The sequence below is a fragment of the Spermophilus citellus genome (assembly GCF_964194105.1).
Source record: "Spermophilus citellus genome assembly, chromosome: 19".
Classification (NCBI taxonomy): Eukaryota; Metazoa; Chordata; class Mammalia; order Rodentia; family Sciuridae; genus Spermophilus; species Spermophilus citellus.
Window position 1 is genome coordinate 832,876 of NC_138201.1, and position 27,348 is coordinate 860,223.

The 27,348-nt window shown below is 52.7% G+C and overlaps 1 protein-coding gene across 1 annotated transcript in view; it reads right to left on the reverse strand.

The window, feature by feature from the left end:
- Positions 1-19,258, reverse strand: part of LOC308638612 (uncharacterized protein) — a gene marked incomplete at its 3' end in the record, with an annotated part of 78,077 nt that extends 58,819 nt beyond the window's left edge. The window contains exon 1 of the mRNA XM_081276232.1: positions 19,034-19,258. The remainder of the gene's footprint in view (positions 1-19,033) is intronic.
- Positions 19,259-27,348: the final 8,090 nt, after the last annotated feature.

Consider the following 27,348-nt stretch of genomic DNA (forward strand, 5'->3'; position numbering starts at 1 on the left):
CAGTTCATCTTCAGGCAAATAATCTGTTGCTTCAATAATTAATCCAACTCTTATAAAAGATGGTTAGAAGCCAGTGACTGAGTGGTTTAAAATAGCTGTCTTATTCAACTTTAAATCAGAGTTCAGTGTTTGGACGGGACAAGTGAGGATATAAATGTTCTAATGATAGGTTTAGATCATTCACATGACAGGTGCTGGTGAGGAAGACGGTGCCTGTGTTCCCAGCGGGCCCTGTGTGGTGTCTTCTCTGGAGGGGAGAGGGTCAGGAGATGAGGGCCCTGCTAGGCCAGGGCAGCGTTGCCACAGGCCACCCTCCTGAGCCCTGGGTGGTACGGGTAGGGGCTGCTGTTTGCTTTATCCTTTCTCATCCTTCCTGAGCCTTGCCAGCCCTGGACTTCAATTGCCTGGCAATCCTCTTTTTATTATTACCCTTCCAGTTTTATTAGGTGCCTATCACTGGACTCCTCCGTGGCCAGAATGCCGACATCCCAGGTAATCTGTGGCCAGCATCTCCCCACCGTGGACTGGCCTGCACAGCTCTCCTCCTGTCCTGGGAGATGGGTGCAGATGCTGGGAGACTGGGTGCAGCCACAGAGTCAGACCCAGACCTTCCTGGACTCCTTCGGCTGACAGGGTCTGCTGAACACAGGGCCTTGCAGGAGTGGAGACCAGGAGGATTGGAGTTCACGGGACTCTGGAGACCAGGTGGGGCCCAGGGCACACGAGCTTGGTGTCACAGCTACGCAGTGTCCTCTGCAGTGAGAAAGGGCAACAGCTCTGCCTCTACTCGTTGTCCTTGTCACGGGGGCCCGTGACTGCATAGAGAACACAGCAGGGGTGTGAGGCAGAGTCCGCCCTGGCCAGGGCAAGGACACGTCCAGTATCCCCAGCCAGCGAGGAGCAGGCACAGGTCTCCATGGTGAGTGCCCAGCTGCAACTGAGACCAGGCCCCTGTGAGCGGCTCCTGCCCCAGTACAAGGCTGTGTCCAGGCTCAGCTGGGAGCAGCCAGCTGCAGGCTGGAGCTGAGGCTTGGTGAGGGTTCTGTGGGACAGGAATATGGAATCCGGAACACGCCATCAGGTCACGGCCACCTTGTGCCAGGGACACACACGTGCCTGGCCCCTGCAGTACTGAGCCCCACCTGCTGCGCCTCCTGCTCATGCAGATGAGTCCAGGCCTTGCTCCTCACCACGCGGTGTCCCCGTGGCTGTCACTTTTGCAGCCTGAGGTGTGACAGGAGAGCTGCACATGCTCCTTGTTCCTTCCCCACCTGTGGAGGACAGTTCCCGCTGAAGGTCTCGGCAACCTCAGCAGAAGCCGGCTGCCCCCGTGGAGAACGTCCACCTTCCCCTGTGGAAGGGCTGGCCTACTCCCACTGCCAGCAGGGGTATTCTTGCCTTTGGGGCCATTATTCGGGAATCATGAAAACGAGCATGCGGCCCTGGTGGTGGAGGTCCAGGAGGTGTAGTGGTGACAGTGTGACTGGTGTGAGGGTGGTGTGCACTGCGTGGGTGCGCTGGACGGAGGGGTGATGCACCGTCATCTTAGAACAGAGCTTACTGTAGAACTTCTGAGCTGCCTACGGATGGCCATTCCTTCCAGTGTTTCAGACGTGTTGGCCACGGCCGATGGAACCTCGGGAGGAGGGACGCAGGTCAGGGGTGCTGTGTGGCACCAGCAGGACGTGGAGCAGGAGGGCCCTGAGGGCCGGGACCCTGCCGATGCCCTAGATCTCTGGAGCAGTGAACGACGTTGCTCAGGAACAGCAGCGGCTCCTGCTCCCCAGGGCCTGGGATGTGCCAAGCACTTTATAGGATCTCGCTCAACCCCACACCCACCCTGGGAGGGAGACACCAAGACACACAGAGCTGGGTGGGGTCAGGTTGCTACCCTGAAGACCAAGCTTCCCAGCACCCAGGCAGGAAGCACTCAGGAGCTGGAGGAAGCACCACAGGACACAGGTCGTGTGCTCCCTGAAGTCCTGGAGTGTGGGCACAGGTGGGTCACCCCCTCCACCTCTGAGAGGGGAGCTCAGTGCCACCCAACAGGGATGAGGGCTGGGGAGGCCCCTACTGCTGAACAGCTGCAAAACTCTGCAAGGGGAAGGGGCCCAGGGGGCAGCTGTGGGGGACTGTGGGAGTGTCCGCCTGCAGCTGACTCCAGATCAAAGTCCTGACAGTGTGACGCACACGACCCTCCACCTGTGCAATACCAGGCTCCGGGGGCCTTCCCGACAGGGCTGTGCAGGCCAGACCTGCCCAGGCTGCTCCGCAGTTTCAGGTGCCGGTCACAAGGGTGCTGAGGGCACAGGGATCATTGTGGGGTTCCCAGGAAACTCTCCACACCTGCAGTCTCAACCTGCATGACCTTCTGGACGCTGGGAACTTCCGCCAGCTCCCTGCTGGACACAAGATCTTGTGGCCACACTCGAAACACCATCTTGTCACCCTGAGACACATACAGGGAAGACAGAGGCCTCCACACCAAGGAGGAGGAGAGGAAGTTCCCAAAGAAGCCTACAACGGAGCCCTGGGTGGCGGCCCTGCGTACCTCCTGCATGCGGCCAGATTGTTTTGTGCAGCTAAGCAAGCGGAGGACCAGAAACAGCAACCTGAGCAGCCACAAGGAGAAGCATCTGACCATGGCCAGGGGAGCAGGGGAACCGGGCAATGCTTCCCGTGTCACCCAGGGCTCCCCTGACACCCAAGAAGAAATCATCAAAACCTTGTCTTGCCTGAAAATTTCTACACCAGTTGCGTTCAGGTGTTTGAACTGTCAGACAGGGTTTTTTAATCACTGCAAAGAAAACTCTATTATTGATCTAAAATTCAATGGGAAAAACACAGCACAAAGATTTCAAACAGTTTCTTTAAACCCTCGTCCAGTGTTTTCCTGAGAGAGCAATAAAAATCAAGAAGAGCCAAGATTCCAAAACAAACAACTCTGGTTCCAGAGGCACCAGGGGGTGGATAAACCATCCCTCCGTCCACTCCAGGGACCCAAGATCCAGAGCACAGAGTCTCCCTCCCAGTCCTTCAGATCATCCACTGGGTGTCCCCAAAGCTCCTGGGTCACAAACTCATGTGCCTCCCAGCCCCCAGCAAGTTTCAACCTGGAGAAGAAATCCCCAGGTGGCCTGCCCAGGCCCCTGATTTCATTTCCATGACAAAGACGGACCTCTACACACAGAAGGCCTAGAACTGCCCTGTAAATCCCTGTTAAACACTCCCACAGCACCCAGGAAGAACAGGCTGTCAGCAGAGTTCAACTGCAGAACCCAGGCTTGTACGAAAACCCATTCAGGAGGTTCACAAGACAAAACCCACACAGGAGGTTCACATGACAAACCCACACAGGAGGTTCACATGAGAAAACCCACACATGAGGATCCCATGAGAAAACCCACTCAGGAGGTTCCCATGACAAAACCCACACAGGAGGTTCACATGACAAAACCCACACAGGAGGATCCCATGACAAAACCCACACAGGAGGTTCACATGACAAAACCCACACAGGAGGTTCACATGACAACACCCACACAGGAGGTTCACATGACAAAACCCACACAGGAGGTTCACATGACAACACCCAGACAGGAGGTACACATGACAACACCCACACAGGAGGTTCACATGACAACACCCACACAGGAGGTTCACATGACAAAACGCACACAGGGTGTTCACATGACAAAACCCACACAGGAGGTTCCCATGAGAAAACCCACACAGGAGGTTCACATGAGAAAACCCACACAGGAGGTTCACATGACAAAACCCACACAGGAGGTTCACATGACAACACCCACACAGGAGGTTCACATGACAAAACCCACACAGGAGGTTCACATGACAAAACCCACACAGGAGGTTCACATGACAACACCCAGACAGGAGGTACACATGACAAAACGCACACAGGAGGTTCACAAGACAACACCCACACAGGAGGTTCACATGACAACACCCACACAGGAGGTTCACATGACAAAACCCACACAGGAGGTTCACATGACAACACCCAGACAGGAGGTACACATGACAAAACGCACACAGGAGGTTCACAAGACAACACCCACACAGGAGGTTCACATGACAACACCCACACAGGAGGTTCACATGACAAAACCCACACAGGAGGTTCACATGACAACACCCAGACAGGAGGTACACATGACAAAACGCACACAGGAGGTTCACATGACAAAACCCACACAGGAGGTTCACAAGACAACACCCACACAGGAGGTTCACAAGACAACACCCACACAGGAGGTTCACATGACAAAACCCACACAGGAGGTTCACATGACAACACCCAGACAGGAGGTACACATGACAAAACGCACACATGAGGTTCACATGACAACACCCACACAGGAGGTTCACAAGACAACACCCACACAGGAGGTTCACATGACAAAACCCACACAGGAGGTTCACATGACAAAACCCACACAGGAGGTTCACATGACAACACCCACACAGGAGGTACACATGACAAAACGCACACAGGAGGTTCACATGACAAAACCCACACAGGAGGTTCACATGACAACACCCAGACAGGAGGTACACATGACAAAACCCACACAGGAGGTTCACATGACAAAACCCACACAGGAGGTTCACATGACAACACCCAGACAGGAGGTACACATGACAAAACGCACACAGGAGGTTCACATGACAAAACCCACACAGGAGGTTCACAAGACAACACCCACACTGGAGGTTCACATGACAAAACCCACACAGGAGGTTCACATGACAACACCCAGACAGGAGGTACACATGACAAAACGCACACAGGAGGTTCACATGACAACACCCACACAGGAGGTTCACATGACAAAACCCACACAGGAGGTTCACATGACAACACCCAGACAGGAGGTACACATGACAAAACGCACACAGGAGGTTCACAAGACAACACCCACACAGGAGGTTCACATGACAACACCCAGACAGGAGGTACACATGACAAAACGCTCACAGGAGGTTCACATGAGAAAACCCACACAGGAGGTTCACATGACAAAACCCACACAGGAGGTTCACATGACAAAACCCACACAGGAGGTACACATGACAAAATCCACACAGGAGGTTCACATGACAAAACCAATACGGGAGGTTCCCATGAGAAAATCCACACAGGAGGTTCACATGACAAAACCCATACGGGAGGTTCCCATGAGAATACCCACACAGGAGGTTCACATGACAATACCCACACAGGAGGTTCACATGACAACACCCACACAGGAGGTTCACATGACAACACCCACACAGGAGGTTCACAAGACAAAACCCACACAGGAGGTTCACATGACAAAACCCACACAGGAGGTTCACATGACAAAACCCACACAGGAGGTTCACATGACAAAACCCACACAGGAGGTTCACATGACAAAACCCACACGGGAGGATCCCATGACAAAACCCACACAGGAGGTTCACATGACAAAACCCACACAGGAGGTTCCCAAGACAAAACCCACACAGGAGGTTCACATGACAACACCCACACAGGAGGTTCACATGACAACACCCACACAGGAGGTTCACATGACAAAACCCACACAGGAGGTTCCCATGAGAAAACCCACACAGGAGGTTCACATGACAAAACCCACACAGGAGGTTCACATGACAAAACCCACACAGGAGGTTCACATGACAAACCCACACAGGAGGTTCCCAAGACAAAACCCACACAGGAGGTTCACATGACAAACCCACACAGGAGGTTCACATGACAAAACCCACACAGGAGGTTCCCATGACAAAACCCACACAGGAGGTTCACATGACAAAACCCACACAGGAGGTTCACATGACAAAACCCACACAGGAGGTTCCCAAGACAACACCCACACAGGAGGTTCACATGACAACACCCACACAGGAGGTTCACATGACAACACCCACACAGGAGGTTCACATGACAACACCCACACAGGAGGTTCACATGACAACACCCACACAGGAGGTTCACATGACAACACCCACACAGGAGGTTCACATGACAAAACCCACAAAGGAGGTTCCCATGACAAAATCCACACAGGAGGTTCACATGACAACACCCACACAGGAGGTACACATGACAAAACCCACACAGGAGGTTCACATGACAACACCCACACAGGAGGTTCCCATGACAAAACCCACACAGGAGGTTCACATGAGAAAACCCAAACAGGAGGTTCACATGACAACACCCACACAGGAGGTTCACATGACAAAACCCACACAGGAGGTTCCCATGACAAAACCCACACAGGAGGTTCACATGACAACACCCACACAGGAGGTTAACATGACAAACCCACACAGGAGGTTCACATGACAACACCCACACAGGAGGTTCACATGACAACACCCACACAGGAGGTTCACATGACAACACCCACACAGGAGGTTCACATGACAAAACCCACACAGGAGGTACACATGAGAAAACCCACACAGGAGGTTCACATGACAAAACCCACACAGGAGGTTCACATGACAAAACCCACACGGGAGGTTCACATGACAAAACCCACACGGGAGGTTCACATGACAACACCCACACGGGAGGTTCACATGACAAAACCCACACGGGAGGTTCACATGACAAAACCCACACGGGAGGTTCACATGACAAAACCCACACGGGAGGTTCCCATGACAAAACCCACACGGGAGGTTCACATGACAACACCCACACAGGAGGTTCACATGACAAAACCCACACGGGAGGTTCACATGACAAAACCCACACGGGAGGTTCACATGACAACACCCACACAGGAGGTTCACATGACAAAACCCAGACAGGAGGTACACATGACAAAACCCACTCAGGAGGTACACATGACAACACCCAGACAGGAGGTTCACATGACAAAACCCACTCAGGAGGTTCACATGACAACACCCACACAGGGGGTTCACATGACAAAACCCACACAGGAGGTTCACATGACAACACCCACACAGGAGGTACACATGAGAAAACCCACACGGGAGGTTCACATGACAACACCCACACAGGAGGTTCACATGACAACACCCACACGGGAGGTTCACATGACAACACCCACACAGGAGGTTCACATGACAACACCCACACAGGAGGTTCACATGACAACACCCACACGGGAGGATCACATGACAAAACCCACACGGGAGGTTCACATGACAACACCCACACAGGAGGTTCACATGACAACACCCACTCAGGAGGTTCACATGACAACACCCACACGGGAGGTTCACATGACAACACCCACACAGGAGGTTCACATGACAAAACCCAGACAGGAGGTACACATGACAACACCCACTCAGGAGGTACACATGACAACACCCAGACAGGAGGTTCACATGACAAAACCCACTCAGGAGGTTCACATGACAACACCCACACAGGAAGTTCACATGACAAAACCCACACAGGAGGTTCACATGACAAAACCCACTCAGGAGGTTCACATGACAACACCCACACAGGAGGTTCACATGACAAAACCCACACAGGAGGTTCACATGACAAAACCCACACAGGAGGTACACATGACAACACCCACACAGGAGGTTCCCATGAGAAAACCCAAACGGGAGGTTCCCATGAGAAAACCCACACGGGAGGTTCACATGACAAAACCCACACGGGAGGTTCACATGACAACACCCACACAGGAGGTTCACATGACAAAACCCACACAGGAGGTTCACATGACAAAACCCACACAGGAGGTACACATGACAAAATCCACACAGGAGGTTCACATGACAAAACCAATACGGGAGGTTCCCATGAGAAAATCCACACAGGAGGTTCACATGACAAAACCCATACGGGAGGTTCCCATGAGAATACCCACACAGGAGGTTCACATGACAATACCCACACAGGAGGTTCACATGACAACACCCACACAGGAGGTTCACATGACAACACCCACACAGGAGGTTCACAAGACAAAACCCACACAGGAGGTTCACATGACAAAACCCACACAGGAGGTTCACATGACAAAACCCACACAGGAGGTTCACATGACAAAACCCACACAGGAGGTTCACATGACAAAACCCACACGGGAGGATCCCATGACAAAACCCACACAGGAGGTTCACATGACAAAACCCACACAGGAGGTTCCCAAGACAAAACCCACACAGGAGGTTCACATGACAACACCCACACAGGAGGTTCACATGACAACACCCACACAGGAGGTTCACAAGACAAAACCCACACAGGAGGTTCACATGACAACACCCACACAGGAGGTTCACATGACAAAACCCACACAGGAGGTTCCCAAGACAAAACCCACACAGGAGGTTCACATGACAACACCCACACAGGAGGTTCACATGACAAAACCCACACAGGAGGTTCACATGACAAAACCCACACAGGAGGTTCCCAAGACAAAACCCACACAGGAGGTTCACATGACAATACCCACACAGGAGGTTCACATGACAAAACCCACACAGGAGGTTCACATGACAACACCCACACAGGAGGTTCACATGACAACACCCATACAGGAGGTTCTCATGACAAAACCCACACAGGAGGTTCACATGACAAAACCCACACAGGAGGTTCACATGACAACACCCACACAGGAGGTTCACATGACAAAACCCACACAGGAGGTTCACATGACAAAACCCACACAGGAGGTTCACATGACAAAACCCACACAGGAGGTTCCCAAGACAAAACCCACACAGGAGGTTCACATGACAACACCCACACAGGAGGTACACATGACAAAACCCACACAGGAGGTTCACATGACAACACCCACACAGGAGGTTCACATGACAAAACCCACACAGGAGGTTCACATGACAACACCCACACAGGAGGTTCACAAGACAAAACCCACACAGGAGGTTCACATGACAAAACCCACACAGGAGGTTGACATGACAGAACCCACACAGGAGGATGCCATGACAAATCCCACACAGGTGGTTCACATGACAAAACCCACACAGGAGGTTCCCAAGACAAAACCCACACAGGAGGTTCACATGACAATACCCACACAGGAGGTTCACATGACAAAACCCACACAGGAGGTTCACATGACAACACCCACACAGGAGGTTCACATGACAACACCCACACAGGAGGTTCACATGACAAAACCCACACAGGAGGTTCACATGACAAAACCCACACAGGAGGTTCACATGACAACACCCACACAGGAGGTTCACATGACAAAACCCACACAGGAGGTTCACATGACAAAACCCACACAGGAGGTTCACATGACAAAACCCACACAGGAGGTTCCCAAGACAAAACCCACACAGGAGGTTCACATGACAACACCCACAAAGGAGGTACACATGACAAAATCCACACAGGAGGTTCACATGACAAAACCCACACGGGAGGTTCCCATGACAAAACCCACACGGGAGGTTCCCATGACAAAACCCACACAGGAGGTTCACATGACAACACCCACACAGGAGGTTCACATGACAACACCCACACAGGAGGTTCACATGACAACACCCACACAGGAGGTTCACAAGACAAAACCCACACAGGAGGTTCACATGACAAAACCCACACAGGAGGTTGACATGACAGAACCCACACAGGAAGATGCCATGACAAATCCCACACAGGAGGTTCACATGACAAATCCCACACAGGAAGTTCCCAAGACAAAACCCACACAGGAGATTCACATGACAAAACCCACACAGGAGGTTCACATGACAACACCCACACAGGAGGTTCACATGACAACACCCACACAGGAGGTTCACATGAGAAAACCCACACAGGAGGTTCACATGTCAAAACCCACACTGGAGGTTCACATGACAACACCCACACAGGAGGTTCACATGACAAACCCACACAGGAGGTTCCCAAGACAAAACCCACACAGGAGGTTCACATGACAAAACCCACACAGGAGGTTCCCATGAGAAAACCCACACAGGAGGTTCACATGACAAAACCCACACAGGAGGTTCACATGAGAAAACCCACACAGGAGGTTCACATGACAAAACCCACACAGGAGGTTCACATGACAAAACCCACACAGGAGGTTCACATGACAAACCCACACAGGAGGTTCCCAAGACAAAACCCACACAGGAGGTTCACATGACAAACCCACACAGGAGGTTCACATGACAAAACCCACACAGGAGGTTCACATGACAAAACCCACACAGTATGTTCACATGACAAAACCCACACAGGAGGTTCCCAAGACAAAACCCACACAGGAGGTTCACATGACAAAACCCACACAGGAGGTTCACATGACAAAACACACACAGGAGGTTCACATGACAAAACCCACACAGGAGGTTCCCAAGACAACACCCACACAGGAGGTTCCCAAGACAACACCCACACAGGAGGTTCACATGACAACACCCACACAGGAGGTTCACATGACAACACCCACACAGGAGGTTCACATGACAACACCCACACAGGAGGTTCACATGACAAAACCCACACAGGAGGTTCCCATGACAAAACCCACACAGGAAGTTCACATGACAACACCCACACAGGAGGTTAACATGACAAACCCACACAGGAGGTTCACATGACAACACCCACACAGGAGGTTCACATGACAACACCCACACAGGAGGTTCACATGACAAAACCCACACAGGAGGTACACATGAGAAAACCCACACAGGAGGGTCACATGACAAAACCCACACAGGAGGTTCCCATGAGAAAACCCACACAGGAGGTTCACATGACAAAACCCACACAGGAGGTTCACATGAGAAAACCCACACAGGAGGTTCACATGACAACACCCACACAGGAGGTTCACAAGACAAAACCCACACAGGAGGTTCACATGACAAAAACCACACAGGAGGTTCCCATCACAAAACCCACACAGGAGGTTCACATGACAAAACCCACACAGGAGGTTCGCATGACAAAACCCACACGGGAGGTTCGCATCACAAAACCCACACGGGAGGTTCGCATCACAAAACCCACACGGGAGGTTCACAACACAAAACCCACACGGGAGGTTCACATGACAACACCCACACGGGAGGTTCACATGACAACACCCACACGGGAGGTTCACATGACAAAACCCACACGGGAGGTTCACATGACAAAACCCACACGGGAGGTTCTCATGACAACACCCACACGGGAGGTTCACATGACAAAACCCACACGGGAGGTTCACATGACAACACCCACACGGGAGGTTCACATGACAAAACCCACACGGGAGGTTCACATGACAAAACCCACACGGGAGGTTCACATGACAAAACCCACACGGGAGGTTCCCATGACAACACCCACACAGGAGGTTCACATGACAACACCCACACGGGAGGTTCACATGACAAAACCCACACGGGAGGTTCACATGACAAAACCCACACGGGAGGTTCACATGACAACACCCACACGGGAGGTTCACATGACAACACCCAGACAGGAGGTACACATGACAAAACCCACACAGGAGGTTCACATGACAAAACCCACACAGGAGGTTCACATGACAACACCCAGACAGGAGGTACACATGACAAAACGCACACAGGAGGTTCACATGACAAAACCCACACAGGAGGTTTACAAGACAACACCCACACTGGAGGTTCACATGACAAAACCCACACAGGAGGTTCACATGACAACACCCAGACAGGAGGTACACATGACAAAACGCACACAGGAGGTTCACATGACAACACCCACACAGGAGGTTCACATGACAAAACCCACACAGGAGGTTCACATGACAACACCCAGACAGGAGGTACACATGACAAAACCCACACAGGAGGTTCACATGACAACACCCACACAGGAGGTTCACATGACAACACCCAGACAGGAGGTACACATGACAAAACGCTCACAGGAGGTTCACATGAGAAAACCCACACAGGAGGTTCACATGACAAAACCCACACAGGAGGTTCACATGACAAAACCCACACAGGAGGTTCACATGACAAAACCCACACAGGAGGATCCCATGACAAAACCCACACAGGAGGTTCCCATGAGAAAACCCACACAGGAGGTTCCCATGAGAAAACCCACACAGGAGGTTCACATGAGAAAACCCACACAGGAGGATCCCATGACAAAACCCACACAGGAGGTTCCCATGAGAAAACCCACACAGGAGGTTCACATGACAAAACCCACACAGGAGGTTCACATGAGAAAACCCACACAGGAGGTTCACATGACAAAACCCACTCAGGAGGTACACATGAGAAAACCCACACAGGAGGTTCACATGACAAAACCCACACAGGAGGTTCACATGACAAAACCCACACAGGAGGTTCCCATGAGAAAACCCACACAGGAGGATGCCATGACAAAACCCACACAGGAGGTTCCCAAGAGAAAACCCACACAGGAGGTTCCCATGAGAAAACCCACACAGGAGGTTCACATGAGAAAACCCACACAGGAGGTTCACATGACAAAACCCACACAGGAGGTTCCCATGAGAAAACCCACACAGGAGGTTCACATGACAAAACCCACACAGGAGGTTCACATGACAAAACCCACACAGGAGGTTCACATGACAAACCCACACAGGAGGTTCCCAAGACAAAACCCACACAGGAGGTTCACATGACAAACCCACACAGGAGGTTCACATGACAAAACCCACACAGGAGGTTCCCATGACAAAACCCACACAGGAGGTTCCCAAGACAAAACCCACACAGGAGGTTCACATGACAAAACCCACACAGGAGGTTCACATGACAACACCCACACAGGAGGTTCACATGACAACACCCACACAGGAGGTTCACATGACAAAACCCACACAGGAGGTTCCCATGACAAAACCCACACAGGAGGTTCACATGACAACACCCACACAGGAGGTACACATGACAAAACCCACACATGAGGTTCACATGACAACACCCAGACAGGAGGTTCACATGACAAAACCCACACAGGAGGTTCACATGACAACACCCAGACAGGAGGTTCACATGACAAAACCCACACATGAGGTTCACATGACAACACCCAGACAGGAGGTTCACATGACAAAACCCACACAGGAGGTTCACATGACAACACCCACACAGGAGGTTCACATGACAACACCCACACAGGAGGTTCACATGACAAAACCCACACAGGAGGTTCACATGACAACACCCAGACAGGAGGTACACATGACAAAACGCACACAGGAGGTTCACATGACAAAACCCACACAGGAGGTTTACAAGACAACACCCACACTGGAGGTTCACATGACAAAACCCACACAGGAGGTTCACATGACAACACCCAGACAGGAGGTACACATGACAAAACGCACACAGGAGGTTCACATGACAACACCCACACAGGAGGTTCACATGACAAAACCCACACAGGAGGTTCACATGACAACACCCAGACAGGAGGTACACATGACAAAACCCACACAGGAGGTTCACATGACAACACCCACACAGGAGGTTCACATGACAACACCCAGACAGGAGGTACACATGACAAAACGCTCACAGGAGGTTCACATGAGAAAACCCACACAGGAGGTTCACATGACAAAACCCACACAGGAGGTTCACATGACAAAACCCACACAGGAGGTTCACATGACAAAACCCACACAGGAGGATCCCATGACAAAAACCACACAGGAGGTTCCCATGAGAAAACCCACACAGGAGGTTCCCATGAGAAAACCCACACAGGAGGTTCACATGAGAAAACCCACACAGGAGGATCCCATGACAAAACCCACACAGGAGGTTCCCATGAGAAAACCCACACAGGAGGTTCACATGACAAAACCCACACAGGAGGTTCACATGAGAAAACCCACACAGGAGGTTCACATGACAAAACCCACTCAGGAGGTACACATGAGAAAACCCACACAGGAGGTTCACATGACAAAACCCACACAGGAGGTTCACATGACAAAACCCACACAGGAGGTTCCCATGAGAAAACCCACACAGGAGGATGCCATGACAAAACCCACACAGGAGGTTCCCAAGAGAAAACCCACACAGGAGGTTCCCATGAGAAAACCCACACAGGAGGTTCACATGAGAAAACCCACACAGGAGGTTCACATGACAAAACCCACACAGGAGGTTCCCATGAGAAAACCCACACAGGAGGTTCACATGACAAAACCCACACAGGAGGTTCACATGACAAAACCCACACAGGAGGTTCACATGACAAACCCACACAGGAGGTTCCCAAGACAAAACCCACACAGGAGGTTCACATGACAAACCCACACAGGAGGTTCACATGACAAAACCCACACAGGAGGTTCCCATGACAAAACCCACACAGGAGGTTCCCAAGACAAAACCCACACAGGAGGTTCACATGACAAAACCCACACAGGAGGTTCACATGACAACACCCACACAGGAGGTTCACATGACAACACCCACACAGGAGGTTCACATGACAAAACCCACACAGGAGGTTCCCATGACAAAACCCACACAGGAGGTTCACATGACAACACCCACACAGGAGGTACACATGACAAAACCCACACATGAGGTTCACATGACAACACCCAGACAGGAGGTTCACATGACAAAACCCACACAGGAGGTTCACATGACAACACCCAGACAGGAGGTTCACATGACAAAACCCACACATGAGGTTCACATGACAACACCCAGACAGGAGGTTCACATGACAAAACCCACACAGGAGGTTCACATGACAACACCCACACAGGAGGTTCACATGACAACACCCACACAGGAGGTTCACATGACAAAACCCACACAGGAGGTTCACATGACAAAACCCACACAGGAGGTTCACATGACAACACCCACACAGGAGGTTCACATGACAACACCCACACAGGAGGTTCACATGACAAAACCCAAACAGGAGGTTCACATGACAAAACCCACACAGGAGGTTCCCAAGACAAAACCTACACAGGAGGTTCACATGACAAAACCCACACAGGAGGTTCCCATGACAAAACCCACACAGGAGGTTCACATGACAAAACCCACAGAGGAGGCTCACATGACAAAACCCAGACAGGAGGTTCACATGACAACACCCACACAGGAGGTTCACATGACAACACCCAGACAGGAGGTTCACATGACAAAACCCACACAGGAGGTTCACATGACAACACCCACACAGGAGGTTCACATGACAAAACCCACACAGGAGGTTCACATGACAACACCCACACAGGAGGTTCACATGACAACACCCACACAGGAGGTTCACATGACAAAACCCACACAGGAGGTTCACATGACAACACCCACACAGGAGGTTAACATGACAAACCCACACAGGAGGTTCACATGACAAAACCCACACAGGAGGTTCACATGACAAAACCCACACAGGAGGTTCCCATGACAAAACCCACACAGGAGGTTCACATGACAAAACCCACTCAGGAGGTTCACATGACAACACCCACACAGTATGTTCACATGAGAAAACCCACACAGGAGGTTCACATGACAACACCCACACAGGAGGATCCCATGACAAAACCCACACAGGAGGATCCCATGACAAAACCCACACAGGAGGTTCCCAAGACAACACCCACACAGGAGGTTCACATGACAACACCCACACAGGAGGTTAACATGACAAACCCACACAGGAGGTTCACATGACAAAACCCACACAGAAGGATCATACAGGAGCCTTTCGTGGAGGTCCATCTGGATCATAGAGGCCCTTCCTGGAGGTCCTCACTGGGAGCCTGGGGCACTTCCTGGAGTTCCATCTGGATCATAGAAGTCCTTCCTGGAGGTCCGTCTAGATCATAGAGGCCCTTCCTGGAGGTCCTCACTGGATCATAGCGGCCCTTCTGGAGGTTCATATGGATCATAGAGGCCCTTCCTGGAGGTCCTCACTGGATCATAGAGGCCCTTCCTGGAGGTCCATCTGGATCATAGAGGCCCTTCTGGAGGTTCATATGGATCATAGAGGCCCTTCCTGGAGGTCCTCACTGGATCATAGAGGCCCTTCCTGGAGGTTCTCACTGGATCATAGAGGCCCTTCCTAGAGGTTCATATGGATCATAGAGGCCCTTCCTGGAGGTCCTCACTGGATCATAGAGGCCCTTCCTAGAGGTTCATATGGATCATAGAGGCCCTTCCTGGAGGTCCATCTGGATCATAGAGGCCCTTCCTGGAGGTCCATCTGGATCATAGAGGCCCTTCCTAGAGGTTCATATGGATCATAGAGGCCCTTCCTGGAGGTCCTCACTGGATCATAGAGGCCCTTCCTAGAGGTTCATATGGATCATAGAGGCCCTTCCTGGAGGTCCTCACTGGGAGCCTGGGGCACTTCCTGGAGTTCCATCTGGATCATAGAAGTCCTTCCTGGAGGTCCGTCTAGATCATAGAGGCCCTTCCTGGAGGTCCTCACTGGATCATAGCGGCCCTTCTGGAGGTTCATATGGATCATAGAGGCCCTTCCTGGAGGTCCTCACTGGATCATAGAGGCCCTTCCTGGAGGTCCATCTGGATCATAGAGGCCCTTCTGGAGGTTCATATGGATCATAGAGGCCCTTCCTGGAGGTCCTCACTGGATCATAGAGGCCCTTCCTGGAGGTTCTCACTGGATCATAGAGGCCCTTCCTGGAGGTCCTCACTGGATCATAGAGGCCCTTCCTGGAGGTCCTCACTGGATCATAGAGGCCCTTCCTAGAGGTTCATATGGATCATAGAGGCCCTTCCTGGAGGTCCATCTGGATCATAGAGGCCCTTCCTGGAGGTCCATCTGGATCATAGAGGCCCTTCCTAGAGGTTCATATGGATCATAGAGGCCCTTCCTGGAGGTCCTCACTGGATCATAGAGGCCCTTCCTAGAGGTTCATATGGATCATAGAGGCCCTTCCTGGAGGTCCTCATTGGATCATAGCGGCCCTTCTGGAGGTTCATATGGATCATAGCGGCCCTTCTGGAGGTCCATCTGGATCATAGAGGCCCTTCCTGGAGGTCCTCACTGGATCATAGAGGCCCTTCCTGGAGGTCCTCACTGGATCATAGAGGCCCTTCCTGGAGGTTCTCACTGGATCATAGAGGCCCTTCCTGGAAGTCCATCTGGATCATAGAGGCCCTTCCTGGAGGTCCTCACTGGATCATAGAGGCCCTTCCTGGAGGTCCTCACTGGATCATAGAGGCCCTTCCTAGAGGTCCTCACTGGATCATAGAGGCCCTTCCTGGAGGTCCTCACTGGATCATAGAGGCCCTTCCTGGAGGTCCTCACTGGATCATAGAGGCCCTTCCTGGAGGTCCTCACTGGATCATAGAGGCCCTTCCTAGAGGTCCTCACTGGATCATAGAGGCCCTTCCTGGAGGTTGTCACTGGATCATAGAGGCCCTTCCTGGAGGTCCTCACTGGATCATAGAGGCCCTTCCTGGAGGTTGTCACTGGATCATAGAGGCCCTTCCTGGAGGTCCTCACTGGATCATAGAGGCCCTTCCTGGAGGTCCTCACTGGATCATAGAGGCCCTTCCTGGAGGTTCTCACTGGATCATAGAGGCCCTTCCTGGAAGTCCATCTGGATCATAGAGGCCCTTCCTGGAGGTCCTCACTGGATCATAGAGGCCCTTCCTGGAGGTCCATCTGGATCATAGAGCCCCTTCCTGGAGGTTGTCACTGGATCATAGAGGCCCTTCCTGGAGGTTCTCACTGGATCATAGAGGCCCTTCCTGGAGGTTCTCACTGGATCATAGAGACCCTTCCTGGAGGTCCTCACTGGATCATAGAGGCCCTTCCTGGAGGTCCTCACTGGATCATAGAGCCCCTTCCTGGAGGTCCTCCCTGGATCATAGAGGCCCTTCCTGGAGGTCCTCCCTGGATCATAGAGGCCCTTCCTGGAGGTCCTCACTGGATCATAGAGGCCCTTCCTGGAGGTCCATCTGGATCATAGAGCCCCTTCCTGGAGGTTGTCACTGGATCATAGAGGCCCTTCCTGGAGGTTCTCACTGGATCATAGAGGCCCTTCCTGGAGGTTCTCACTGGATCATAGAGACCCTTCCTGGAGGTCCTCACTGGATCATAGAGGCCCTTCCTGGAGGTCCTCACTGGATCATAGAGCCCCTTCCTGGAGGTCCTCCCTGGATCATAGAGGCCCTTCCTGGTGGTCCAACTAGATCAGCAGGAGCCCTTCCTGGATGTCCTCCCTGGCAGCCTGGGGCACTTCCTGGAACATCACTGAATCTGTGAAGTGCCCTGTTACCTGGAAGTGATCACGGGGAACTTGGAAATGTACCTCCTCTTCGCACCCCAGGCTCCTTGGCCTCCCGGTGTTTCTGACGGACGTGCTGAGTTTCCTTCACCTTCCTGTGGCCTGTTTGGTTTGAAGGCCCAGGTGAAATACACAGGGAAGCTGAGCCAGGGGAAGGAGCCCCGCGGAGTCCCGTGTCACCCCTGGGTCTGTGCCTCTTCTGCGGCAGCTGGCACTGCAGTCCGGAGAGGGCTCTGTCTGTCTGCTGCGACACAAACCTTCCCAACAGCCCGGCTCCACCTCACATTGCCTCCTGATGGGAAGCTGCACATGGCTTCAAGCCACCGCTCTGAGGTCCCCTGTTTCTTATTTGCCACGTGCCTCCTCACAGAGGAAGCGCACTCTGCTTTCATTTCAATTCATAGCTTTTGAGTGAAGGCCCCTTTTCTGTTTATTTTGTCTTTCTCTTTCCTGACACCTCAGGAGGGCCAGCACAGGAATTTGAAGCATCGTTTCATTTTAAAGGTAGCCCTCAGGACTCAACAGTCAGTGGTCCAAGTGGCCGGGGGACAGGGTCCTGAGGGCTGAGTGACGCTCTGCTCTGCAGGGCGTCTGCAGGGCAGGGATCCTCACGGCGGCTCCTGTTCAGCCACTTAGCAGTGAGTAAACACTATATTTCAGAAAATCAGCTTTCTGAGGCTTTCATATCAACAAAGCATTTCCCAGTCATGGTAGATAATTACCTCATATATTTGGGCAAATGGAGTCTGTCTTTTTGAGGGAGACAGTCCTGAGATACGGATGGAGTCCAATTGGATTCACTGTCCAAGCCTTGAAGAAATGGATATCATGCCACGTTTAATCTTGTGTGAAACAGAAAGATCAAACTGTCAGCATTAACGCCGAAGAGCCGTGAAGAGCCCTCGGATGCCGCTGAGCTGTGGAGCCGCTTCTGATGATATGTACGCACCAACGGGGTCCTTCCCAATGATGCAGGTAATTAGAGGACAGAGCAGAACCTTCTGTTCACATTCACGACATGCCCAGCCCACGCAGGAATGAGGGCCAGGCCCCGACTGTGGGTGTGCATGAAAAGGCTTCAATCTAGGAGACATTTTAGAGACATCTGTTTTCCATCTCGGTGACTGGATGAGATCTTGACCCTGAATTGTTTTTTTGGGTTGACCTCTGGGAATTTATTCATAAATAAGACTGTGATGAGTACCAGCCCGAAAGGTGTGGCTTTCTCATTAATTTCTGAATGTTTCATATAGTCAAGCAGAAAATTGGTCCTTTCAAAAGCCCATCTTAGGAGAATTCGCTTTTATGAAAACTCATCAGCAAGTGCTGATAGGGATTTTGCAGAAATGTATTCTTTTAAATTTAGACACACAGAAGGGGCTGCGTTGACTCGGTAGCTGGCTCTCTCCACTGACCTGCACCGACAGATCCACAGCCATGTGCTGCTGAGAAGAGATTTGAGACAGCTCTCATTCCAGCGCAGACCCAGAGCCAGCCCCATCCGACCGGGTGGGCAAAGGCACCAAGACCCACTCGGAGTCCTAGGACAGAGGCAGAGGGTCACCTCTGATTCGGGCCTCCACCCGCCTTCCCACCTGCTGTCCACACCCATCAGTTCTCTCTCCCAACAAACACCACTGGGTTGCTGCTTCTCCCGAGCCCCGTCCTGGCTCAGGCCGCCTCCCCAGTCAGCACATCTCCTGAAAGCCTTCTGTCCTCAAGCTTTGCCCTCTACCCAGCCTCCTCAGAGCCCCTGTCCACAGAGCGCGAGGGCACTCCGACTCACTGCTCTGACTTCAAGTCCTCCCGGCCCCCTGGTACTCGGAACGAACCCAACTTGCTAGAGGCTGCGTCTTGGTCTCCCGCCCAGCCTCTGCTTCTCTGTCTCCCCTAATTTCCCAGAGAATCCACACCCCCACAGCCAGACTCTGAGGCTGCCCAGGTTCTTTCCTCTGTCAGCACACTGCCACGCCACAAGGCAGCGCCCAGAGCAGCTCTGGCCCTCCCCAGCAGTGCCTGGACATCTGCAATGACAGTCGTCCCCTGGTCCCTGCTCCAGTCCCACGTGTCCACGGTGCAGTTCCCGTGAACAGCCGGGGCACATCCTCTGCATTCTTTACGCCGTCTCTAGATGACCTGGACCGCCTGCTACCAGGTAACTGCTGTGCAGCCGCCTGTTCTACTCTGTTGTTCAGGAAATCGTGATAAGAAAAATCCAGTATGTGTTCTACTAGATGCAGTTTTAGAAAACCCTCTGACTGGTGTTGGCCGAATCTCAGCTATGGAGCCTCAGATATAGGGCCGAGTGTATTTTGGGATTCACTTTGCTCTTTCTTCTCTGTCCACCTCCCTCCCACCCCCCACAACCACCAGACAGTGCCAGTGCCAGCCTCCGGAAGCCCGTCTTGGTGGCTCCCACACCTGTGTTCCACCAGCCCTCCACCCTTGTTTGTGGAATGAATACACGAACATACTACCACACAGCTTTTATGGATAGAGGCTGCAAAAAACGATTTAGATGAAGATAGTTTCGGGGGGAAAACTGCCCATTTTTGTTTTGTTTTCATGTTCTGGAAACATCGGCTTCCTTTTTTCTTCATTTGAAGATAAATGTGCAGTTATATCTAATATTCATAAGGGGACAGGGAGGCGAACAGACATCCTCCCCTACTGCCATCGTCAGCCTGCTTTTATCTGTGAGTGGGTGAGCCAGACTTCTCTCTGGAGGGGAGTGGAACCTGCTGGAAGCTCTGCTATCTCTTTTGGCCACTTAAGTCACAAATGGAGCAGAGTTGTTAACTCGTCCCCAAGTGCCATATCTATTGCCAAAGAACACGCAGGCTGGTTATGCCCACTGTGTACATTCACCACACAAAACAAGGATCACAGGCTCGCAGAGCGTGAACGGGTTCTTGGCTGGCATTCTCAGAATCTCTACTACATCAAGACACAATGAGGAAGCTGAGAAGACTGTTTTATACCAATGCACAGGGAGAAAAAGATTTCATGGTCACACGTACATTCTAAGTACACAAAATATTTTACAGTGAACTTTTATTTTAACTTCAAGTGCTATTTTCTTGTTATTCACTGGCTAAAGAAAATTCAGAAAGCCTGTCGAAAACACTGAACAAACCAACCAACCACCATGGTACTCACCACTCTGACATACCTGACCAAGGGGTAAATTTCCTTCCATGTAACTTAAAAACTCAGCCAGCATAAATAGACTACAGACATAGCGCAAACTTCAGGTGAATCTTGAATAAAACAACCAAGTTTGAAGGAACCTTCTGAGCTCTAGGGATTGCAAGCTGTCTTGTCTGCAAGCAGAGATAGTTTGATGGCAGTTTTTATAAAATATCTTAAAATGCCCATGAATATCTTATGCTTCCCATAAGCCAGCATCAGACATGAGAAGGGCCACAGACTCTGGGCAGCAGAGCAGTCTGCCCAGCCAAGCTTGGGCACTGGGGTGCTCCTCGGCATGGGGGTCCTCCCAAAGCCTCTCTGGCTCACACTGAAGCCATCTGGTCATCAGCAGCAGAACATCCGACCAGGTGGGCTCAGAGGCCTGGCCAGGTGTCCTGGTGCAGGCAGGGGTGCTAGTCCCTTTTGGGTGAGCCTGGTCTGCAGGCACCATGTGCACCGTGCACCTGGGGCCTGCACACGCACCTGTATGTGCACAAGTTGCACTGCCGCCTGCGTTCCGGATGGGAGCTCACTCAGCAACCCTGAAAAGCCCCGTACTCCTAGAGGGGGAAGCAGAGAGGATACACCACGGCTGTTTCCAGAATCTGACGGTCCTCCCAGTTTGTTCAACCAGAGGACATGGGTACGGAAGCCAGCGAGTATCACAGCTAGGGAGGAACACCGCACAGACGCAGGGATCTGTCAGAGAGAGACCAACGGTACAGGGCATGCATCCAGGAGCCCCGGCAGAGGGACCACAGAGGCACCGACCTCTGCAGGTTAGTGGGCCAACCTCTCATGCAAAGCTAATCTGCCCAGGGTTCCTGGGAAGCAGCGAGAGCCACGCTCTGTGGAACTGGCTCCCCAACACATCTCAGGATGGAGGCATGGCAGGGGCTGAAGGAGAGGTTAGAGCCCCAGGGCGGCTAAGGGAAGAGGCAGAGTGGGGTCTCAGTGCCCCAGCGCCAGCACACGCACACCCGTGCACACAGACCCACACAGATGCAGACTCCAGCCCTCTGTCCTGGCACACTCAGGCAGCCAGCACAGAATGCCACAGAACTGTCCTCTCACAAGCAACAGAGGCCCAGGCCTCATCGTTCTGGAGGGCCACCAGGGGGTCCAGCAGAGCAGCTGCACAGGGCTTGCTGCTGAGCCGTCCCCTCACCCTCATCACACATGGCACACATGGGGTCTCTTTTATCAGGGCACCATGCCACTGATGATCACACCCCCAAGACCCACCTGCTGTCCACAGGGGGTGTCACATTCCTCAGCAAACTGCTGCTCTCTGCAGGAGACAAGCAGGCCCCCGACTGTCAACGGGAAGAACACAAGTGACCCTGGAGGGGGCGCCTTGGAGGTAAGGATAAGCCCCTCTAACCATAAAACCTATAAGAACAGGGTCCAATTAGAACCGGTCAGCAGGGCCAAAGTGACCTAGAATGACCTAGAATGGTCATGGCAGTGGGGACCTGAAAGCCGGTCAGTCAAGAGGTAGACCTGGGCGGGACTCTCTGGGGCCCCAGTAAAACCAGAGGGCAGGAGAGGCGCACTGTGCCCCTCCTGAGAAGACCCTATCTGTCCTTTGAGAGTGTCCCCCTCCTCTCTCCCCTGGTGAGAACGTGAAACTCCTGTGGTCCATTTTCAGAATTTGGTATTTAGCCACTGTGGGCCGTGGGAGGCAGTGGAGGTCCTGGGATCTCGGCGTCCTCTCTAGGTGTCCGGGAAGGGGGCCAGTGGGCCACACAGACCATCCCTGCTGGTGGGCACACTGTTGACAAACCGTCTTGGAAATGAGGCAGGACAGAGGATTAAGAAGCAGGCAGGAAGGAGGCATCCGGAAGGACCAGGAAAGAGGGTCTCAGTTCAGAAGTCCCCACACCCTCCCAGGCTGCCACGGAGTCTGCAGGTCACCATGAGGCAGATGCATGAGCACAGTGGAGTCCCCTTGTCACGAGGGTCCCGCGTCTCACACAGACGTGACTGTGCCCTGCAGCAGCTCCCAGCTCCCTTCAGGCACAGCGGGCCCGCCGACCGCCATCCCTCACCCTGGCAAGCACCTCTCTCGCCAGCTCTGCCAGCATGGTTCCCTGGATCTCCATAAATGAAACCAGGCTCCCGGGGCCCACGATGGGGGGCCTGGTGACCCAGCCCGCCCAGCTCTGGCTGTGCCTGCCCTGGCTGCACGGTGACCCGCCACGCGGACGGCAAGGCTGTTCAGTCCTCGCCCACCGAGGGGCGTTCTGTATGCCTCGGTGATTGGTATGTTATTTTCAAATGGATCACTCTCTGACTGCCGTTTATCACTTCCTTCCTTCTGCTTGCTTTGGGTCTCATTTTCCCTTATTCTCCTAGTTGAATAAAGTGGGAGGCTGATGATTCTAAGGCCGCTCATCATTCCTAATGCCATGAACTAGTATGCTGTTTAGTGTCAAAATCTTTGCCATTTTCCGGTTCTTCTGTGATTGGTTTTTGCTTTCAGGGCACACTCAAGTGACTCCAGGTCTCCCCAGTGCTTGGCCCAGAGTGCGGCCTGCGCAGGAACATGTCTGTGAGTGCAGAGGCACATCCTGCTGGGACCTGTGCCTGTGCTGACCAGCCCCTCTGCTCAGGCACTGAGGGTGGCTCTCCTGGGGGTGGCATGGCTGTCCACGCCAGCTGTGTCCGTGGCCCTCTAATTCCTCTTTTGGTTCTGTTGCTTTGCCCGTGTCTTCTGGGGCACTGCCATCTGGTATTTACACAGGTAGCGTCCCCGTGTCTTTGGCTGGGCACTTTCACGTGACCCAAGGCCGTCTCTGTGCTTGTGAGGTTTCTCTGGTTCAATGTCTGTTCTATCTGGGATTAACACCATGGCTCCTGCTTTGTTTTGTTCAGAGCAGCTTCTGGGCACAGAAGTCACACGCGTAAGATCTGCCCTGCTCACGTGTACACCCGAGTGATTCCACACAGCCGTGCCGCTGCGCAACCAGGAGCTCTGTCCAATGGCAGGACGCTGCATGGGGAGCTGCACCGCTGTCCCCCATTCCCTGTCCTCCCTTCATGCCACCGCAGGCCTCACCACCCGCCTCCTGTCTCCACGCGGGGCCTGCCCGGCACCTTCCTGTGAGTGGAATCATGAGGCACGAGGTCCTCTCCACTGCTCCTTCTGCTCCGCATGCCGTGCGTGAGCCTCGCCCTGCAGGACTGAGCCCAGCAGCCCACTCCTCCAGGGGAGCTTGCTCCCCCATCAGCCACCCCATGGCGTATTCATCCATTCACCCATCCGTGGTCGGACGTGTGAGCTGTCTGCGTCTGCTGGCTGTCGTGAATAAAACCTCTGTGTACGTTTCCACTGCTCAGGGTCATATGTTGACTCTGGAGACATTTGGAGGAACTCCAAACTGTTTTCCAAAGTGGCCTTGTGACTGCACAGTGCCATCCGTGGTGCACGAGGTTCTCGGTTCTGTGTGGCCCTGGCCCTGCTACTCTCTGACAGCTCTCTTAGTGGGAGTGAGAGGACCCTCACTCAGACTTGACCTGCAGTGTCTGAACGGCTAGCGATGTTGAGCGCGTGTTTATTGGCCAATGGCGTATCTTCCTTGGAGAACCAGGTCTTCAAATCTTCTCATTTTTTAAAAATTGGGTTTTGTGTTGAGTTGTAAGAGTGTGTATTCTACCACATTCACGATTTGCAAACATTTCCTTCTATTTACGGATCGTGTTTCTTTATTTTTGATGGTGTCTTCTGAAGTGCAAGTTTTACATTTTGGTAACGTGCCATTTAAGTGTTCTATCTTTTGTTGCTCTGGCATCTTCTTTTGGGGTCATATTGAAGAGACCACTGCTAATTCAAGGACACAAAGATTTACTCCTGTGTTCTCCTAAGAGTTTTACAGTTTCAGCTCTTAGATTTGGGGCTATCATCCATTTTCAAAAATTTTTTTCATTTGTTTTAATTAGTCCTACACGGCAGTAGAATGCACTTTGATACATCATATATAATGGAGCATAACTTCTCATTCTTCTGATTGGGCATGATGTAGGACCACAGCTCTATGACTATAATCCATTTTGAGTTACTTTTGTACGTGGGGTGATTCATGTTGCATAGAAATCTCTATTTTTACTTTCCCCCTACCCGGTGTCGTAATCCCAGTGAGTTCCTAACACGCAGATCATAGCTGGGCCCTATTTCAGTTCCTCTGCAAGCATCTGCCTTCTCTCCGTGTATGCAGACCGTTTATTCTTAGTGTCAATCTGGCACACTGGGGCTTCAACGCACCGCTGCTCCGCCCACTGTCTGGGTGTGTTCCCTGTTGCTGAGTCCTCCTGTCCGGGTCTCTGTGGCGGTGTGAACACCTTCAGGGTTGTACTTCTCCTGATGTTCCAGTGTGTCTCTTCCAGCCCTCTCTGGGTATCCACACCACACAGTGACTCACCGCAGTCCACGGCCACCTCTCGACGTTGACGTGCAGGACTCGGACCCCCCTGGACAGCTCATCATGCTCCTGGTTGGACTCTGTCTAGACACCTGCCCTCCACAAACACCGAGATCCGCGTCAGGACTCGCGACGACATTCCACCTCTTCCCCCGTTGCTCTCTTCCTGCCTGGTGTGTCGCACTTCCTCTTCTGCCCTCTCCTCCTGGGCAGAGCGGTCCTCACCACTCTTGGCGGCCCCTGCCCAGCCACTCCGTCCCCTTTAGTCTCTGGGCCTGGGGGGGTCACGGGCCGTGGGTCTGGCTGAGGGAGCTCCCAGCACTGGACGCGCCTGCCATGGCTTCCCGGGAATCTGCTCTGGCTGCGGTCCTCCTCTGCAGCAGAGCCTCATCTCCTCTCACTGCTTCTGAACTCTCTTGGTCCTTCTTTGATGTCTGGCCATGGCGGGCTTTGGCGGGGATTCTGTGGGTTTGCCCCATCTCTAGGTGTTCATCTTTCATCAGAGTTGGGGAACCTTTCTTTGGACACTTTCCCCATCTTCTTTTACTCCTCATCTTGGACTCTCAGGTGATGGATGTTAGATTTTTTTCTTTCATCGTCTCTGAGTATATTTCTTTAATCATAGAGCTCCATCGTACTGTATGACACACGTGTGTGTGTACACGCTATACGTGCTCACTGCATGCACATAAACACACAGTTAGGGATACACAGGTAACTTACTCACAGCATGGATGACATAAATGATATATGAAGGAACACGACCAAGCATGAGTACTGTGCATGATCTGACAGTCGTGGTCCCCTCATAGACATGGCTTCCACCTTCCTGTGGCTGCACTTGACTTGTCCTCCCCATCTGCTGCGAATCCGTCCACTCGGGGCTTTGTTCCTGCCCCAGATCTCCAGGTTGTTAGTGTCGCCCCTCGGTGCTGCGGCTTCCCTCTCCATGTTCCTGGCGGGTTCCTGGGAGCTCAGTGGCACATTCTGGGAGTCGCTGCACCACCCGGCCGGGTGGTTCTCCCGGTGCCAGGCAGTGCTGGCCTCTTCCTAGCTGCGCTGGGCCCTCTGGGTCTTGTTGGGGTGAGTCGGCTGAACGCTGGCCCTGGGGAGGTTGTCTAGTGAGATGGGGGTGCCGCCTGGTCTGTGTGGCGCCCCAGGGCACTGCTCCGGCAGGGGAAGGGAGGTGGCGCGATGGCTGCCCGGGTGGCCCCTCTGTGGGCATGGGGTGGGGAAAGTGCCTGTTTACCAACACCGGAGGGAAGATCCAGGGCGTCTCCTGTGGCGTGTGGCTGAAGGGGCCCCTTCACGTCTAAATGTGCTTTCCCTTGTGCGGCCTCCCTGGTCCTCTGGCTGGAGAGAGAAGCTTCAGTGAGGACACGCCTGGCTTTACCCGAGGATGGCTTCTCCGGCTGAGTCTGGGG